The sequence below is a fragment of the Leucopleurus acutus genome, assembly GCF_964270905.1.
Source record: "Leucopleurus acutus genome assembly, chromosome: 2".
Lineage (NCBI taxonomy): Eukaryota > Metazoa > Chordata > Mammalia > Artiodactyla > Delphinidae > Leucopleurus > Leucopleurus acutus.
Window position 1 is genome coordinate 94,963,805 of NC_139143.1, and position 20,770 is coordinate 94,984,574.

A 20,770-nucleotide genomic window follows, 5' to 3' on the forward strand; every position below is an offset into this window, starting at 1 on the left:
CCTGAAGAGTTTCAAGTAAATAAAAATTTGGTTAATGCCTATGGATGTGGAATTGGTGGATCTGGAGGCGTGATCTGGCTCTGCTACTGACTACCATTGTGACCTTGGGGTAAACCTCAAGGACTTCAGTTTACTTACCTGTAAATTGAGGACATAACAACTCTTACCCACTACAGAAGATTTTGGAGATCAAATGAGGCAATATATGGTAAATCCCTTGGTACAATATAGGTGCACAAATAAAAAACGGCTTTAAAACATATGGGTGCAGGGCTTCCCTGGTGGCGCAGTGGTTGAGAGTCCGCCTGCCGATGCAGGAGACACGGGTTCGTGCCCTGGTCTGGGAAGATCCCACATGCCGCGGAGCGGCTGGGCCCGTGAGCCATGGCCGCTGAGCCTGCACGTCCGGAGCCTGTGCTCCGCAATGGGAGAGGCCACAACAGTGAGAGGCCCGCGTACCGAAAAAAAAAAAAAAAAAAAAAAAAAAAAACATATGGGTGCAGCTGGAGTGTGCATGGAATAAGGCGGGGGCTTCGTGACTCATCTGTGAGAAGACTTTTTTTGTTGTTTTGTTTTTGTTTTTTTTGGCAGTATGCAGGCCTCTCACCGTTGTGGCCTCTCCCGTGGCAGAGCACAGGCTCCGGCCGCGCAGGCTCAGCGGCCATGGCTCACGGGTCCAGCCGCTCCGCGGCATGTGGGATCCTACCGGACCGGGGCACGAACCCGTGTCCCCTGCATCGGCAGGTGGACTGTCAACCACTGAGCCACCAGGGAAGCCCGAGAAGACTCTTTCTTCTGTTAGTATATTCATCAGAAGAGGCTCAACCGTTCCCATCACCTCCAGACTCTGGGCACAAGGGCCCAGACTAGGCGAAAACACCAAGTGGACAGTTTGTCTTCATCCCCCTCCTCCCATTCTGTGACCACCCTTCTGCTGCTCCAGGACATCTGTGTTCTCCAACTCTCCCCAGCATACCAAACCCAGCTCCTGTGTGCTTGGCAAGAGGACGAGTATGGCTACAGGAACAGGTAAGAGAAAACTGATTTTGTTGAGCCCTAACACATGCTGGGCACTCTGCTGGGTGTCTTATATATCTTAAGTTTCAGTACCCTCTTTTCAAATATATATTTATACACATATACATAATTTTTTTAAATGAGAAAAATGAAGCTCTTTTTTACAAACGTTAAGCAACTTGCCCATGGTTACAAAGCTAGTAAGTGGCCAAGTGAGATTGAAATCTAGCTCTTCAGCTAAAAAGATCAGAAAGCATAAACTGAGGAAGAGTTTCCCCAGTTTGTTATTTTAGAGCTGCCGATTCTAAGGGTTAAAAGCACTGAGGTGACTTGCCCAAGGTCACACAATGACATTAGCAGGGCTAGAACCGGATTCCAGATGTCTGAATGGCCAAACTAATAATTTTCCTACTGTGTGATCATGCAGTGCTGACATCAGCTGAGGGATGGGATTGGAGCCTCAGGGCACTAGGGCCACTTACCCGCCAGAAATCACAGGCTGGGTGGTGGTTCCTATCAGACTAAATATTGACAGAGACTCTTTTGCTCCCTTTGAAAATACATGTCTTCAGAGAGAGCCCTACCTAGCCTTGCTTCAGCTTTCAGTGAGGGTCTGGGGCGGGGTGTATGGGAGGAGGAGGTGGAGAGAAAGGGGAATAGAAGAGAAAGGAAAAGCAAGAGAGAACAAGACAAGGCAAGGGAAAAAAATCAATGCCTGCTTGCAAGCAGGTGGGAGCTGTGGTTGTGAGGAATATTTACCGGGTAGCGGTCTAATGATTTTAGAAATGCTTTTCTGACTGTACTGAGTGCTTGTGGGATTGTTTTTCAAGAAATAAAATACATTAAAACTCAGTCATTGAGAGCTTAAAGGAGGAGAGAACACAGGCTCCGAACGCATTAGCACACCCTGTAGTTAAGTAAGGGCCTCATTCCTAATGCATTTTTAATTTATTCTGTTTTGTAAAATAAAACTTTAAACTGCTCCTTGTACTATCAAATTTGTAATCATCTCCAGAGCCCGTCCCTAGCCACGGGGCTCTAGTGAGCTGCGGGGTGGTCACAGCTGAGTTGAAGTCTAAGTGCCCTCCTGCCCTGAGCTTTCGGGTGGCTCTGCCCAGCTCAGCTCTTTGCAGGAGCTCAGCTCAGTTTCTCCTTGCGGGGGAAGTCGTCCAGCACTGTGGGGTTGCTGTCGGAGAGGGGAGGATAGAATTTCAGGCTGAAGGTAGAGCACAGTAGCTTAGTCCATTAGAAAATCTGTGGGTATAGGGAGAAACTGAGACCCCGGGTTGAGGGACCACTAATGTAGGAATTCACCTTCTCTGAGGACTTTGGAGACCCAGGAGAGCTCCCTGCCTGAGAAGAAAGAAAGGGGGGCACAGACTCCAGAAACCTAAAATGCATGAGCTCATCTAGTCATCTCAACAGCCCTAGGAAATAGGCATTCATTTCCTTATTAGCCTGATGGGAGAACACGGCTTGGAATAGCTAAGTCACTTGTTCAAGGTCAGACTGTCTGATAGGAGGTGACAGGGTTTACCTTCTGATTCAGGTTAGGTTGACTCCAGAGCCAGGCTTGGGGTAGGAGTGGGGGGAGCAGAAGAAATAGTAAGGATCAGATAAGGACCCTTTTCAGTTAATAGAGTGAATTTTGAGCTAGAGCTAAAATTTGCTTTACCTCCTAAAGAAGACAGGAAAGCTGCTTGCCTGAAGTACCCCTGACCAAGACAATTTGGACTTCTCTTTTTACCTTTCTTCCTTACCTAGTTTCTTCCTATAAATCTGCTCCCTCTTTCTTTCAAGTCTTCTCAAATGTCTCCTTGTCGGTGAGGTCTTCACTGACCACTCATACAAAAAAGCCCTCCTACCACCACCCTCCACAGAGGGTAGACAAGTAACGCTGAATGCCGTTGCCAATCCCGTTAAAGCAGGCCTGCTTCTTTAGCCTAAGGGAAGATGAGTCATTTCACAAAGATCCAAGTTTATTTTTCTAAATGGCCACTTGTTTTGAGCCATTAAAGACAGCCCCTTGTTGCTCACTGTTCCCCAAACTGCACCCCACTCCAGACACTCGGGATTTTCTTCATCTTCATCACTGAGGTTGATGTTTCTCTTGATTCTAGAGGACTTCATCATGTGGTTCTCTAAATTATGTATTCACTCAACAAACAATTACTGAGAGCCTGTCAAAAAATAAAATAAAGTAAAATAACATGTGTCTTTGTACGAAAAAAAAAATTTATTTGTCTATTTGTTTATTGTCACTCTCCCCGATTAGACTGTGAGCTCTGTGTGGGCAAAGATTTCATCTTTTTTGTTATGTCTAGAAGAGTGTCTGGCATCTAGTAAATGCTCAATAAATAATTGCTGAATAAATAAATGAAATTCCTAACTCTTGGACCCATCTCTTTCACTACAATAACTGGTGGCCATTTGTGGGTGACAGTAACTGATCTGTACCAGCTTGAGAAGATTGTACCAGAAGTTGATACTTCAAGGACAAACACCCTCAAAGTAATCATAGGTTCTCTGAATTCGCAAGATGCCTCAAGGATGAGCCAAACTAATTCTCTTATTTTAGAAAGGAGGAAGCAGCCCAGAGAGGTAAAGCGATGAGCCCAAAGTCACACAGCTTGTCCACCCAGGTCTTATGCCCAATCAGATTCTCTCTCTCAGATTCACCAAGCAAGCTGCCGCTGGGGTGAGGACCCTAATCTCTGATGGCATCTGAGGTATTTTCAGAGATCTGCACATCCTCCAGTCTTTGTAGGAAGCCTGGGTCAGTTCTCCAGTTAAGATAGGTTGTCAGGTTACGAGGGGTGAGGGGCTGAGACCCTTGCTGAACCAGGAAAAAATATCCAGGCACTGCAGCTGTATGCCTGCTCTTCATATCTGCTTGCTAACACTACCTTACAGTTCACGCTCCTGGCTGGCTGTGACCACAGGTACCTAGGAAGCTGTCTTCTTGGTATGATTTCTAAGGCTCTTGGAAAGACCCCTTACTCCATAACTGCTTTTCCATAGAGGCTGAAAATCATTCAACAGAACACAAATTCTGCTACAGCCATGATGAGAGCAAGGCACCTTCTTTCCTCTGGGAGAAGGAGGAACACACTGACTTGAAGTCACTCAAAGTGATTGGAAGATCACATAGTGATTCTCTAGGAAGGGACCTGTAAGCATGTTACACTGTACAGGGACGGGAAGACACTTCTCTTCCACCGCAAACCTGCTGCTCACCCCGGGTCCCCAGTTCTCCCTCTCCTGCCTCTCCAGGCAGTCTGCTGCTCTGTCTCCCCTCCCCACCTTGGGTACCCAAGACAGGGTGGTGATCCAGGTGACCCCTGGCTGTCTCAGAGGAGCCACTTCCCTAGGAAGAGATTTCTGGATTTGCAATTAACTATGAGGAAGAAACACATTTATTAAACATTTATATGTGTCCAACATTATGTTGGCTGATTCCGCATAGTTTTTCAACCACAGAAGGCAAATGAGATTATTCAAATTAAAGGATGAGAAATCCTAGGCTCGGAACAGTACATAAACTTGAGCTGGTGGACTCAGACCTGGCCAATCCAGGCAGCTCTGATCCTTAAGCAAAGGGACTGCCTCTTTACCAAACTGACCACAGCGACTGGGTGGTATGGTGGCCCAGCAGAGCCACTCTATCCTGGACAGTCTCCCAGGGAGTCACCCCAGTGAGCATCCTTCAAAGAGCCAATCTGCAGGCCACAGGGAGGAGCATTGCCAAGAAAATTCTCTGAAGCAAAAGCAATGACCACCCCCAGCTTGTTGCTGTCAGGGTGATGCATGAGGACAGCTCAGGGCACTACAAAACCACCCTCTGATCTGTGGAAGATGCATACTAATGGATCAGATTACCAGGCCTAAGCTAATTGCTGTTTTTAATCTTCATTATTAAGGAGAAAGCAGTGGGTAGACCCTCAGAGTTTCTTTTCCCCACACCAGGAGGTGAACATCAGACTCAGTGGGGCTAAGTCCAGTACTGGTGGCCTTGTCCTCTTGCTTCAGCACCACCCGGACTTTTCTCCTAGGATAAGGCAAGAAGCTTACTCCTCACTTTTCATGAAAAATATATTTTCTATTTCTCTTGATAGCCCTCCTCCTCCTGCTACCTCTTGTATTTCTCAGCTTGGCTCACACTTTATTTTCAGGATACCGTTACCAACAAATCACTTTTTGTTTCCCAGGGCAACTTGCTGAACACAAATTTGTTGATTAAATAACCCACAAGCACACGATGTTGGTCGTAATTGGGTGGGGAAAACAGCCTCCGCTAACAGTCAGCTCTGGGACCTGTGCTGGCCCGCTGGGAAATGCAGCCCGTTAGAATGTCAGGCCTCTCAGCTCAGGAGTCTAGCCTTGTGAGTTCAATTGCTCCACCAAAGGAAGAAAATCATAAATTTGGAAAAAATACAAGTTATAGTAGAGACAACCAGGGAAGGATGACTAGAGGACATTGTATGGCAATGAGTAAGGAAGGTCTGGGGTGTAGTAGGAAGTAGTTATGAGAGGATGAGGGACTTAATGAGATCAAAAAGAAAGTCCTTGATGAACTCAACTCAGATTGAAAAGTAATAATAGAATACCCAGGTCAGGTGAATCTATCTGTGAATCAGCTTGTCTATTTTTCGGGCTCTGTGTAATATCACCTCTAATTCAGCACAGTCAGCCAGGATTCCCCTCTATCCTGAGAGAGTATTGAGGAGGGGGATCTCCTGGAATCACAAGAGACTATCTGGTCTAATGGTCTAGTTCATCTTGAGAGAAAATGAAGGCCTATGGAGACGAAGTGAGTTGTATGTCATAGAACTATCCTGTGGCAAAGATGGAGCTGGAGTCTGCGTTTCTGAACTTTAAGTTTGGATACGTTTAATAAATGCAGCCACCTATTCACGTACTTATCCATACATCATCCATCCATCCATCCTCCGTCCATCAATCCATCCACCCATCCACCTATCCATTCATCCATTCTTCTATCCATCCTTCCATCCATCCATCCATCCGTCCATCCATTCATCTATCCAACCATCCAACAACCCAAGAATCCTTTCCTAAACTTCAAGAGCTAGAGTTCTAACGTACTCTGAATCAAGATTTATGATTGGATTGTTGTTATTTTATATTTGGCACTAAATTATGTTTATAATCTCCTGACCACTTATTCAGTGTGAACCCAGGGCACCTCCCAAAAGGAACTTCTACCCATAAAAAGATGAATGGATAAATAAGATGTGGTCTATCCATACAATGAAACATTACTTAGGCATAAAAAGAAATGAAGTTCTGGTCCATGTTATCATGTGGGTGAACCTTGAAGACATTATGCTAAGTGAAAGAAGTCAGATATGAAAGATTATATGTTGTATGATTCCACTTATATGAAATATTCAGAGTAGGTGAATCCGTAGAGATAGGATACACATTGGTCGTCGCCAGGGGATAGGGGAGGAGAGAATGAGGAGGGACTGTTGAATGGGTACAAGATTTTCTTTTGGGGTGATAAAATACATTCTGGAACTTACTGTGGCAGGTCATTGCACAACATTGTGAAGGTACTGAATGTCACTGAAATGTACACTGTAAAATAGTTAATCTTATGTTATGTGAATTTCACCTCTAATTTTTAAAAAAAGGACTTTTGATTCCTAGGCTCTGGGCTTGGGTGTGGAATGGGCACGAGAAGGCAGTACGTCCCCGAGGCTACAATGAGGAAGCGCTATGTGACCACTTCTGTACCTCACAAACAGGGTCACTGATTTTCCTACAGAAAGGGCACCCTAAAACCAAAAGGGCCTGCCTCTACAGGATCCTGACATCTGTGAGCCCTGTGGCCCAGACCCCAGCAGAGGGATTTGGTGGACTCTTCCCAGCATGTGCCCAGAGCTCCCATCATAGCCTCACCAGAGGGTAGGCTACAGTAGGCAAAGTGAGGAGGGGGCCACAGACCCTGAATTTAAAACAGAAATCTGAATTTTAAGACTCTCAACAGCTTTAGTTGCTGTCACTATTTTTAATAGATTTTTACCTCTTATGTATTCAGTTATTATCATTGTCACCAGCACATGGGGGAAATTTCAACGTGCCTGTTAAAAACGTCAAGTTTATTAGACGCTCACTCAAAGCTCATTAATTTTGTTGTTTTGTTCTCTACTCCCCCCTACTTTTATTTAATTAATTTATTTCTTGGTGCGTGTGCATGGCTAATCTAAACATATGGCCAAATTTTCTCCACTGGTTTTAAAGTACTTTAATGAATTCTGCAGTGGCTTGTAACAGGAATGAGTGCTGATGGCGGGGAGGGGATACTGGTTAGTACTGCCCAGGATGACACCTGCTGGGCCTGCCCCTGGTGAGAACAATTCTCTCCTCTCCAGTCCGTATAAACTGCAAGGCTCTTGGCTTTGAGATTTTGGTTTCCATTTTCTTTTTGTTCGGGGGAATTACTTCCTCTTCCTGACAAATTGTCTCTTCAGAGAGTTCAGATGAGTCATCATTGACCTTGGGCCTCCAGAGAGGCTCTCTATTTAATCTACACACTCATCCTCTTTGGATGGTAACTTCTTCCTCATTGCTTTTCCTGGTACAGGATTTAAAAAAAAAATAAAAGCAAAGAAACCACTGAGAGTGAAGAGGTTCAGGAAATGCTGTTTCCCTGCTTTGGCTCAACTGCCAAAGGATGTATTAAATACTTCTGGGTGCCAAAGGATCAGCCAGCTTGTGCGGGCATGGAAAAAGATCCAGTGGTCAGCTGTCACATCTGTCACTCCTTCACCAGCCAGGGTCAGAGGGAGCTGGGGGTGCACCAGGCACCTTTCTCAAGAAGCTTCCTAAGCACTTAAGTCCACCCACTGTAAGGTTGATAGCTCTGATATCTGCCCTGCATCCTGCAAAGGCCAAGCAATCCTTAGTGTATTAGTGTGGAAGAGTAAACTCCCAAGACAAGCTCCAGGAGAGGAAGTCGGTGACTTTAAGATGATTCATCAGATGCCAATTCTCTACTATAAGGTCTCCCTGGAAATCATGGTAAACACACTTATTTTATTTTATTTTTAAAGCTTTTTATTTTATATTGGAGTATAGCCGATTAACAATGTTGTGATAGTTTCAGGTGCACAGCAAAGGGACTCAGCCATGCATATACATGTATCCATTCAAACACACTTATCTCATATTCCATGTCAGATAATGCTAATGTCTGAAATATTTCAAGTTCTGACTCTGCTATCTATTGTTTACGCTGGATTTCGCTCATAGTGCTCTGTTTCCTTGTGTGTTTTATAATGTTTGATGGTAACTTCATGTTCCTTGAAACTTCATCTGGGGAAGTTCTGAAGCCTCAAGTGAAATTACCTTCTTCCAGAGAAAATTTGTGTTGGTATCTGCCAGGCACTTGGGAGCTATACCAAACCAATGACATTTGAAATTAAAATTTCTGCCTAAAGATTTGGACCACAGACTCAAATGAATAGTTATGAATCTCAGGGGAGAATTTTTTCCCTCTTATCAACATTAAGACTTACAAGTCTCCTTACTTTTCTCTTCCGTATAGTGGGTTTATTTTATGTTTAAATAATTTTTATTTTAAAATAGTTTTATATTTACAGAATAGTTTCAAAAACAATACAGAGAGTTCTCATATACCCTGTACCCATTTTCCCTTTTCGTTAACATATTTATATGGTAGGGACATTTGTCAAAATTAATGAACCAATATTGATAGATTATTATTAACTGAAGTTCATGTTTTATTTCTATTATCTTAGTTTTTACCTATCGACCTTTTTCTGTTCCGGGATCTCTTCCAGGATACCATATTACATTTAGTCATCAATGTCTCTTTAGCCTCCTTTGTCTGTGATGGTTTCTCAGAGTTTCCTTGTTTTTGATGATCTTAACCTTTTTGAAGAGTACTGGTCAGGTATTTCATAAAATGTTCCTCTACTGGGATTTGTCTGATGACTTTTTTTCATGTTTAACCTGGAGTTTTGGGTTTGGAAGAGGAAGACCATGGAATGGTCTTATTTTTCATTCATTCTTTCACTTAGGCTATAGCCCTTTGTGGTCTCACTTTTATGCGGTCTTTCCAGGTAGATTGCTCACCGTGGGTGAGCCCTAGGCTGTATCTCCTGATTGCTGAGTCCTTAGCAGCCACCAAGACAGAAGCTTAGAGTCCCCAGGGGGTGGCAGATATTCCAGCTTAGGCTCTTGCTTCCCTCCCAGGATGGTGATTTTCACTTTGGTTTTGGCCAAAGTGACCCGCAGAATCCTCACTTTTTTAAAACTAGTTCAGCAATTCGCATAGTAAAGTGCTCTTACATAATTTATCCAGGTTTTGCTGTTGTTTTCACTGGGAGAGTTATTCAGGAGCTCATACTGCTGGAAGTGAAAGTTGAGAGAAGTCTGATCCTACATAAAGCTGCAGCCTCATCTCTCAGCAATCTCAGTTTCCATTTACTCAATGAACTTCTACTGAGCATGTATTAGGGGCCAGCATTTTGTTAGGCGCCAGAGAACAACTGATGTACAGCCTCTGTCTTTATGCAGCTGACAGTCCAGCAGGCAAGCAGCATGTGCTGGAGCAGCACAGTGGAGAAGCCATAGGGACAGCGTGGGTGGAACACAGAGAGCAAGGCAGAGAATGCTGAGAGAGAGAACGCCAGAGCGGTAGGGAGGGATCAGGCCAGGAAAGCCTTGTAGGTCATGCTAGAACTGTTAGATTTGGTCCTAAGAGCACTGGGAAGCCACTGAGGATGTCTGGATCCCAAAGTGTGACAATGACCCAAGGGGCTTTTAAAAAGATCTCTCTGGGTTCTGCAGAGGGTATATTGGACTTTGGGTTGAAAAACTAGTGACAGGGCTGTTACAGCAGCCCAGATGACATAGTGAAAATGGTAAAAGTGGACTTGAAGAGAAATATTTAGGAAGTAGAATGTACAGGACTTCGTGATGGTTTGAATGTGGGGAATCAAGAACAGAGAGGATCAAGGATGATGCCCAGTTCTCTGAATAGAGCAATTGGAAGGACAGTGACATCACTACTCAAGAAGAGAACTCTAGGGACAGGGGTGCAGGTTTGTTGGGGAACCAGGGTGTTCAGCTAGTAACACATTTACTCTAAGGTGCCTTTGAGGCATCTAGAAGGAGGCATGACATAGGTGGAAGTTGAGGTCAACAACGCAGAGACGAGGTCTGAGCCAGTCACAGAAATGTGAGAATCCTGCTGAGGTCCTGGGGCTGAGGGAATGGGAGGAAGAGAGACGGGTGAGTCAGAGTGAAGGGCAGGGGAGGGAACACTTGCCCAGAGAGGGGGCACAGGGGACCGGGGTTCATAGGACTCTTCCTCATGGTCCCTCCAAATGCTGAGAGAGCGTGCATTTTGGTCTCAAATGTACATGACATGATATGACTTACAAAGCCCTCGCTGGGATGTGATCTTACTGGAAGCTGGTCTTTTTTTCCTCCTGTTGGCACCAATCTTCTGCCTGGCTTTCTCTGCTATAGTCATGATATTTCTCCTTTTAGTCCAATGCACCACAAACCTTCTTGCCTCAGGACCTGTGCCTTAGGAAACTAAGGCCACAAGAAATTAAGAGAGCTCCTCAGGCAGAGCCATGTAGCCTGGATCTGATGCCAAACCTTCTGGCTTTTCTATTATACCTGGGAGCACCCTTGAATCCTCTTCCCTTTAGTAAGGTGAGCTGATCAACTGCTGAATTTAGACAATTGGCTCCTTCAGGGAGAGGTTGAGAACTGGTGTTGGGGGGTTGGGTGGGGGGGATGGAGTGGGACCCCTGGCATTGCCAAAGTCTGGGCAAGGTGGGAGGGGTGGTAGGAGGCCGTGGGTTGGGCCTAGGGAGGAAGAGTATGTATCTTCATGTGTGTGGGGGGTTGGGGGGTAGGGGTGGAGAAGGGGCGGGGTGGGTGATTTCGGACAGATGGTCAGAGGTCTCCAGAGACAAAATTTGTATCTCTGATCCTTTTCCATGGACAGAGTGCACCAGGTCAGAAGGTACCTGTGCCATGAGTCAGTTCCAAGGACCTGGGAAGCAGCCTTGACTTGATAGGGTAGACACTCAAAGCAGGGAATCAAGGCCAAATGCCCCTCTGGAAGTGTCTCCCACATTGAATTCCACTCCGATGGAATCACATGATCTACTTGAGCATTTAGGTGTATAAAAACTGACAAAAGGCCTTCTGAGCAATTGTGGAAAGTGGGTCTGTATTCCCTGGGTGGTCCCCCTGCAGCTCACGGAAGAGGCTGGGCAGGAAGTGAGCTCTGCAAACACAGGGCAAATGCCCGCCTCCATCCTATCCTCCCATTCTCACAAGACCCACCATTCTGACCCCTCAGAGTCTAGGCTGGTCCATTCACTCAAAAGATACTTGTTGAGCAGCTGTTATATGCCAGGCACTATGGGATGCAGAGATGATCCAAACATGAGTCTTTCCCTCTAGGAGACTAGAAGAAGGAATAAGACAAGAATCCCAGTGGAGGTCACAGAACAGAACGTGAGAGGCACCAAAAAACGAGATACAGAGGAGCTCCAAAGAAGTTTAAGAAAATTTCAGACCCTCTCTCCCTCCCTTCTTTTGTTCAACAAATATTGCTTGCACTTTGGTGGGCACAGATGTATGGTGAACAAAAGCGTGGGCTTGGCGCGAGCCACAACTACTGAAGGCTGCATGCCTAGAGCTCGTGCTCTGCAACAAGAGAAGCCACAACAATAAGAAGCCCATGCACCGCAACGAAGAGTAGACCCTGCTCACTGCAGCTAGAGAAAGCCCACGCACAGAAACGAAGACCCAACACAGCCACAAATAAAAAGCAAATAAATTAAAAAAAAAAAAAAAAGTGTGAGCTTGGGCCAGACTGCCTACAATTTATTCCTGGCTCCTTCTCCCGCCACTTCTAGCTGAGTGACAACAGGTAAGTTACTTATTGTCTCCACGTCTCAGTCTTCTCATTTGGAAATTGAAGATAATAATAGCATCGACCCCATGGGATTAATGTGGGGATTAAATGAGTTAATACATGTCAAGTGCTTAGAATGTTTCCTGGCACATAGCCACCCTCAGAGACTGATGTGAGCTAAGATGATGACAGCTGTGACAACAGTGATGCTGGTGGCGTGACAGGCACTAGGGGTGCAGCCAGGAGGACAGTGGATAGAGAGGTAAGGTCCATGTTCCCACTGTTTCCTGACTGAGGCAAAGGAAGGAGAGAGAAATGGGAACCAGGGAAAGTCTTCGCGGAGAATCTGGCTTTGAACTGAACAGGCTCTGGAGCCATATGATGGAGTCCCAGCATGTTTCAAGCCAGAGCAAATGTTTGGAGGTGGAAAGGAGGAAGTAAGTGTACAGAGAGTGTTGCCTGGGATCCTGTCAAGGTATCATGCAGAAATAGGCCAAGGTGTTAGGAACTTACTCCATAGCCCAAGCCTGTCCCTTCCCTAGGCCCTTTTCACACAGCAGGGACAGACTATTAGTGATACAGTCAAAGAGCCAATTCTTCATCTGGGACAACTGGTTTAGGACTCACCCTCTTCCAAGTCAGCAAGCATCAGCTTAGCTTGGAGGTAACACACTCTGAAAGTGACTGACCCTGCACCCCACCCCGGCAAGCCCAACAAAGAAAGAGACCCGGAGCCCCTGCGGCAACTCTGCATGCCCACACCCCCTTTCCTGTGGGCTGTCTGAGGCAAGAAGTCCCTCTTCTCCACGTGAACCGTCCGGCTTCACCCGGGCTGCCCCATCCAGCAGGAGAAGGCCTGGATTTCTCAACATCTAAAGGCCTGTTTCTCTACTGTGGCCCGGGTTTGGGATGGCATCAGGCTGTGGGCTCACACTGGACTGTGTAGGCACCCTGGCTTCACCATGTGCTGTCTTGGGCAAGCCTCTTTGAGCTTCAGTTGCCTCCGTAGAAAGCAGAGATAATAATAACACCGCACAGGCCAGCTCTGAATGTCAAATGAACAAACACATATGGAGAACGTGGTGCTGAATAGATGCTCAGTCCATGCTGCTTTCTTTCCCTTCCTCGGGGCTCTCAGCCTCCTGGAAGGCTAAACTTGCCACCTAAATCACCCTTCACTTTCAGACCTGGACATCAGTGGGGGACAAGGGACTGTGGGCTCTCGGAAAAGAAAGAAAACAGCCAGCCATTACATCACCTCTCCTTCTCCCTCCAGGAGGCCTGCCAGGGTGGTCGCGTGAGGTGTGTCGGGGTAAGATCTACCCGGGGTGAAATGGCCGAGTGGGGAACACTGAGCCCTACCTCTCCCCTCTGGGGCCCAGGCCCAGGTTTGTTTGTTCTGCTCTTCCTTGGAATCAGGAAGAGATCTAGATGGTTATTTAACCTTGAGGATTAGCTGATTGGAGGGTTTACTCGGCTACCCCTCCCAAGGGCAGTTCTGTTCAATAGAGCAAACCATCCTAAGGTGGAGTAAACACCAGTGTGGGTTCTGAAGGCCTTCTTGTGGAAGGGCATTTGGCATCAGGAGGGCACAGAGGACTGTCTGGGTCTCCTGAGGGTCCCTGGGGTTGAGGACTTCCTACAGCTGGAAAGGGGGCTGCCAAGGGTCCTGCCCTCTGACTTCCAGCCCCATCTCCTCCAGACCTACTTCCTGCCTGGAGGACCCTCCCAGACCTCCCACCACAGGGAAGTAGCTGCCGGGGGCCCAGCAGCTGCACTCTAAAATCTACAGCCGGGCTTCCCTGGTGGCGTAGTGGTTGAGAATCCACCTGCCGATGCAGGGGACGCGGGTTCGTGCCCCAGTCCGGGAAGATCCCACATGCCGCGGAGCGGCTGGGCCCGTGAGCCATGGCCACTCAGCGCCTGCCCGTCCGGAGCCAGTGCTCCGCAACGGGAGAGGCCACAACCGTGAGAGGCCCGCGTACCTCAAAAATAAATAAATAAATAAATAAATAAATAAATAAATAAATAAAATAAAATCTACAGCCAACTTTGCATCCAGGCACATTGCTCACAGGCCGCTCCTGCCCAAGGGCCAAGCCCAGCAGAGATACTGAGGCAGACCCATTGCCGGGAGACAGGTGACTCCTTTATCAGTGGCTTCGGCTCAAGGACTCCCCAGTGGCTTTTCCAAAGCATCCTTAGACTGCTTGGCCGTCCACCTGAGCAGGTGGACTCTCCTCTCTCATTCTCTTGATGTCAGACTACATCACCACCTGACAACTCTCCCCAGCTCACTCCACTCTCACCATGGCTTTCTTTCATATAAGCATTTTCCCTAACAAAATCCTCCCACCTTTAATCTCAGGAGAGCCAGACTAACACAACCCCCCATCCCTTTTCCAGCAATGTCCTGTCAATGCTGTATATCTAAACCCAACCATCTTTAAACACACCTGGACAACATTCTCTAGTAGCTGGGTCTGATTGAAAGGCTCTGACCAGGTATAACTGGGAGGTAACATCTTCTAAAGTATTTGCAAGGGTCTCAGCCAACAAACAGGTACAGTAGAAGAATGTTTATCCAGCATGTCCAGACCTCACCTACCTTTGATAAATAACATTTCAGCAGTTTAGAAATGTTCATTTCTACAGCACACCATGCTCTAAAAACCCAAAGAAAAATAAAACCGAACCTATTTTGGCCTATGTTACCTCATTTAAGAAGTGATATAAAGTATGATGGGAAATAAAATAATTCGATGGGTGTATGTGCTTTGTCAAACCTATTACATAATATAAACATATGGTATAAGTGGATGAAACATCATCTGAGAATAATACCACGCTCCCCGTTGTGAGTCCCCAAGAGGCCTCCTGCTATATGGTTTCTTCCAAGGGAACCAGAGGTTGAGTCTAGAAGCAGTTGGAAGGTCGACATGGGTGAGGGGCAGGCTTCTAGGATGGAAGGTCTTGGGGAGGGCAGGGCTGTGGGGGGGGGGATGTAACTGAGCCCAGAGCAGCCCGTAGACACGGAGCTGCAGCCTCAGCCCCTGTTTCTCTGGCTCCCGTGCTCTGTGGAGCAGCCTGCAGGTGAATAGGTGCATTCAGGGGACACATAGTAAAGACTGAGGCCAAAGGCCGTCTCTTCCTCAGAGCCCCCGATCTTCCAGCTCCAAGCGCTCCACGCTGCCCCCAGTTCACTACCTGGGCCTTGCATGGCAGGGGCCACTCTCTCGTGTTCTGTGGCTCTCTAGATCTGGCTTTTCTCTGATGCTCAACACCTCCTCAGGGGCCAGGACTATGACTGGGCCATCACTCAGGGCTCAGCACCGCGACTCCTGGGGAGCAGTGCACACAGCACACAGGCGAGCCCACTCCCAGCACACAACGCAAAATCCCCCTGACAGCTCTCTCTGGATTTGCACCTGCTGCCGTTGGCCCTTGTTCTGCCTTTTGGAAACCCGGAGACAACTTTAATATCATGAATAGAATGTTATTTGGTCTTATAAGTTGTATTTTCTTTTCTTCCTGCTTTGTGTTGTAATATATTGTCTGGTGAATCCTTGGATGTGGATGACATTCAGACCCATTCAGACTAATGAATTGTTGTTTGCAAATGGTACAGTTGCATCTCGTTTAGTGAGTGGGTCCTATCCTAATAGACTCTTAAGATGGACATTTGATTCTTCAGCAGGGAGAACGGTACTGACAACCTTCCATTTCTGTTTTTTGCTTTTGCTCCTGGAGGCTTCTTGGCCCTGTACCAAAGCTCAGGAAACTCAGTGATGAAATCTGGCTTGGGGTAATTGTTGGAAAAGTCTGCCCTCCAGTTAGCACCCCGGCACTTGGGAGGGAATCCTGAGAAAAGGTACTCCCTCTCTCTCTCCTGCAACAACCTGGAGATGCAGATGGGTGACGAGCTGCCTATGCTTCTAAATGTTGAGATTCCATCAAGAACTTAAGTACAAGAACCTATTACTTTATGAAACAGGACTGCTCTAAAAAGTTACATATAAATCTGATTGTGTTCAGGAGGAGAGATGGGCAGATTTGGTCAAATTGGATTTGAAATGTATTAGAGGCTCTGAGTATTTGAGAGAACCCGAGGGTGATGCTTAGAAGAGAGAGGAATCTTATGGAGAGAAAATAACCAACACTGAAAATTCTACTTAGTTCATTTGCTCATTCACTTAACCACAGAATGAACCTTTGTAGGACACCAACTATGTCCTTGGCCTTATTCCAGTGACTAGTGAGACAAAGACAAATGAGCCACCTGCTGTATTTTTTAAGGCAGGGAATGTGCTCAAGACACAGTGGAGCCTGAGTCCCAGAATGCCTATGTTTATGCCAGGCGTGAGCAGCCATTAGAACAGACCAAGGCCCTGCCCTCAAGCTTCACCAGCTGGTCCCCCTGCTAGGTAACAGCCCACCGATAAGTCCCTGAACTGGTAATTCCTGCTCCCGAGGCCTGACGGAGCCGTGTCCCTCACCTTCTGTTGACTTCACCTTGCCTTTATGATAACAGTGACATAAAAAACACATGGAGAAGAAGTGCCAGGGAGGCCTTGATGCAAGAGAGACCCCTGTGGCATCATTAAATGGAAAGTTAGCTCAAGCACAGGACGCAGGAAGAGCTCACCTTCTTTTCAAAAGCACAGTCTTTTCTTTCATCCTCTGAAGAGGTTTGTGTCCCTCTTCCTTACCTGCCCCTTCTCCCCATCACTTCTCCACTACTTCTTCCTGCCGCCTCCAACCTGTGGCTCCGGGAAAATCAGGTGTCTCTGAGGCCAACTGTCCAGGGCCATGGAGAAAGCGTATGAAAGTGGACCTACTGGGAATTACAGCTGGAGGCTGCTTGACACATGTCGGCCTCACAGCTCATGGGAGATAGCTGTGTTAAGCTGTGACAACAGCGCTCCACGCCACCAGGCAGCAAATGGATTTCGGTTCCGCTTTCATTTCTAACGAACGGCCATGCTTATGCCACACGCATCAGCAGGAGACGATCCTGCCTCATTAACAGCCTTGCTTAATGGCTGCCTTCCTGCTTATCACACCTCATCCTGATTAAATTGTTATATAAAGAGAAATGTTTTTGCAGGAAATATCTGTCGGGAATTTCAATCAGGTTCCAAGGCCACCATTGCTGAGTCATGGTTCTTGCCTTTTCAGTTAATGAGGTTTTCATAGGCCCTGGCAGGGGTGGCCTTTGGGGAGAAGAACTGATCGGTTTCAAGAGCACAGAGAGAAGGGAAGAATAGAAATGTAAACACCAGCGATCAGGTGGGAGGTTTCCAGGCTTAGCTGGGAGTCTGGGAACAAGTCAGAACTCTCCTGGCCTTATTCCTGGGTCTGTGAATGAAGTCCCTTCTCTATGCTGGGAAGGGGGAGAAATATGTGAGCCATGGGGGGGCCCTGCTCTGCTCACTCTGTGTCCCCTCCAGCCTCTTCCCTTCACGGGCCGAGCCAGATGTGGGACGTTCAGAAGAAAGGCAGAGGCCCAGGGTCGGGGAGCCAGGTGCTATGTGCTTGCAGGCTTTCCAGATCTCCGTCAGCATGTATTCAGTGTTACTATGCATCGGGTCCTCTTCCAGGTACTTTATGAGTTGTAACCCGTGTAATCCTCACAAGGACCCAATGAGGTCGGCATCGTCATCTCCACTTTACAGACGCGCAAAGGGAGGCAACAAAGGGGTGAAATGAGTTGACCGATTCACATAGCTGAGCAGGGACAGAGCTGGCATTTGCCCTGGAGCCACGCCCTGGACCTGCACAGGATACTGTCGAGTGTCATGAGGTGGCGAGCGCTTTTGAGCACCCACCTACTCAACTGTGTACTGAGTATGTTACGGGGTATTGGAAGCTGAAGGTGATAAGACGTGGTTCTTGCCTGAAAAGAATTGATGATACAGTTGGGGAAGGAAAACACACCTGCCAAATGGCTCAAAAACAATTAAAAAGGATAACCTTAATAGTGAAACAAACAAGCCAAAAAAAATAAATAAATAAGAAAGAAACTATACACATATCTGAGTACCTCTGATCTCAGAAAGCAAAAAGGCATGCTCCTATCCAGGCCGGACTTAAAGGGTGTCGAAAGCCTGTCGTTGGCCTGTGGCCAGGGAAGGGGTTTGCACCAGCTTTGCGATGAGAAGGGATGTGCAGCTAATCCAGGGTGGCTTCCTGGGTGTGGTGAGTGCCTTGTCAAGCCCTGAAGACACTGATAGATGTGGATGGGCGTAGGAAAGGGAGGCGTTAGCTCATTGTCATCTCCTTCCAACCTCTCCCAGGAGCCAGGGGAAGCAGCTATAGACCAGGCTCACTGAAGGGAGATCGTCTACGCCTGGTGGAGGCTCCACGGGGAGTGTCAGTGACAAGGCTGCAGAAGGAGGGGACCCCACCTAACTGCTCACTGACTGTGATGGGTTATCAAGTTGATGACGTTATATTCTGGCCACATGGAATAGAAGCTGAGCATTTTGAATCAGTATGAAATGTCCTTTGCCTTCAGAAGGGGAAGAGGAGAAATGAATAAACTTTCTAAGAAACTAACCCACGGACAGTTCATACTGTTGTTCTAATCCAGATGTTGGACTTACCCGATATTGGACACCCAGTTTAGAGACAGCCCATCAGGACACAAAGTAGACCAGTTTAATCATCCTTCTCTGGCAGATAATGAAGCTGTTTCATTTTATTTTGGTTTATATCACGTTGGGCTCTCCGGGCCCAGTGAGCAAAGGGCTGGCATCTTGCCAGACAGAAGCGGGGTGTGGGGAATTCGTCTCTGGAAGCAAGGAGGCGTCTCACCCTTCCTTGATCATCACGGTATAAAAACTCCGTGGTAAAAAATGTGTTGTAGCAGAGGGGGTGGGAGTGGGTTTACACAATCTTCAAAAGGCAAAGAGAACCTTGGGCTGAAGGGAAGCTCATGGCCTTGGTACCTGTCAGTAAGAAAAGAGATGACTTGCTGTGTCACTGGATCACAACCGCACTGGGCACAGTGTTTCCTCAGATAGCCTGACTCAACCGTTGAAGCCATTGTGGACTCTGGGAGGTTGCAGCCTCCCGCTGGGGAGGGCAAGTGGCTCTGTCTGTCCCCCAAAAGTGTCCCGAGGTCCAGAGCTCAGGACTGGCCCCTCCATCTCACACTCCTGGCTCTTGAGCTGGACAGTCCCAGCACCCCGCCTCTGCATTGTCTCTTATATACCTCACCACGGAGCCCTGCCAGGTATCTCCGGCCCCCCCCGACCTGCTGTCCCTTCATAGTACATCTGCAACCCCAGAGCTTGAAGCCTCAGTTTTCTTATCCAGCAAATGGGGACAGTAAAACCTATCTCATAGGTTGCTGGGAGGATTCTGTGAGATAGTGCCCAACCTGCTTTGTAGGGAACCCACCACAAGTGCTCAGGATCGGCTGGGCTTTTAGGTAGTGACCATGGTCATGCCCAATGACATCTGCCTCCAAGCTAGATCCCCTTCCTGCAAACTCCCTCATGCCAATGCCTGACTAACCTTCTCAAACCCTCACTTTTGTCGTTTGTGCTTAAGTAGCTACAACCCTTACTGAATGCCCATGAGATCAAGTCCAAATTCCCCCGCCTGGCATCCAACACTCCCATCCATTGTCCCCACCTCACCTTGCCAGCCTCCTCTCTCACAGCCACACAATTTGAGGCTGTTGCACTTATCAGCCTGGGTTGTTTACTGTTTTCCCCTCACACCAACCTATTCTTGCAGTTTAAGAGGAAAGCAATTAATGCAGTAGGCTCTCAATTTTTACTGAACACATTGATAATGATAATGGAAAAAATAGATAACATTTGTATTTGACTTTACATTTAGTAGAATATCTACATACACATATATGTATGTAGATGTCTGTATACATACGTATAACTATATACAATTTCACATCTAGGTGAAACAGTGGGTTCAAGTTAACATTTACCGAGCATCTACCAGGTGCCAGTTACTGTACCAGGCAGAATATGAATCTGAAATAGAAGGACATCAGGCTCCGTGGCAGCTCCAGATGTTCTGGGGTCAGCACTTCCTCCTGGTACCTGACATCATTTCCCACGCATGAAACCATCTACTGGTCCCATGGGTTTGGCCAGCCCTGCCTGCTCACTCAAAACACAGATGCCAAGACACACACCATTGCTCACGGAGGCCCAAGTGCATGGAGTTAATGTGGCATAAATTACTCCACAGAGGTGTGTAGCTTCCATGTGGCCTGTCCTGTCCAGCCGGCTTACAACTCCTTGAAGCTTTGCATCTATTACCCTTCACAGGCTGCCGGGCAGCTTGAAATGAAACACACGGTTGCTTTCCATTTGCCCTGATTCCTTGGCCCTCGTCCCCTCCATGGCCATTGGGCTGTGCTCCTTTCAACTCAGGCCCCTCCCTTTGCCCTCCTTTTTAACCACCCCCAGGTCTCTGGCTCCTTCATCCTGGCATCACCTGCAGTCAGGGTTAGGAGGGAGCTTGGCTTGATGTTCACAGCATCTGTTTCCACCTGGCAGCACTAGTTCAGAATGGGTAGCTGTCAGGTTCAAGGGGAATTTGCCCAGTAGTCCACAGAGCGGTTCAATCTTTGGCAAGCTGGAGAGAGAGAAAAGACTGAACTACAGTGAACTGGCCTTAATGCAACAGTTCTCCTAGGTGACTCACCAGTGTGGGTAGTGGGAGAGTGAAGGCCGCAGCTCCAGCAATTGTGCAGGTGGTTCCCTGGGAGTGCCATGGTAGGAACCACCTGCACAGCACACAGAGGGTCACGACTGCTATGTCAGAGCAAGCTAGAGAACA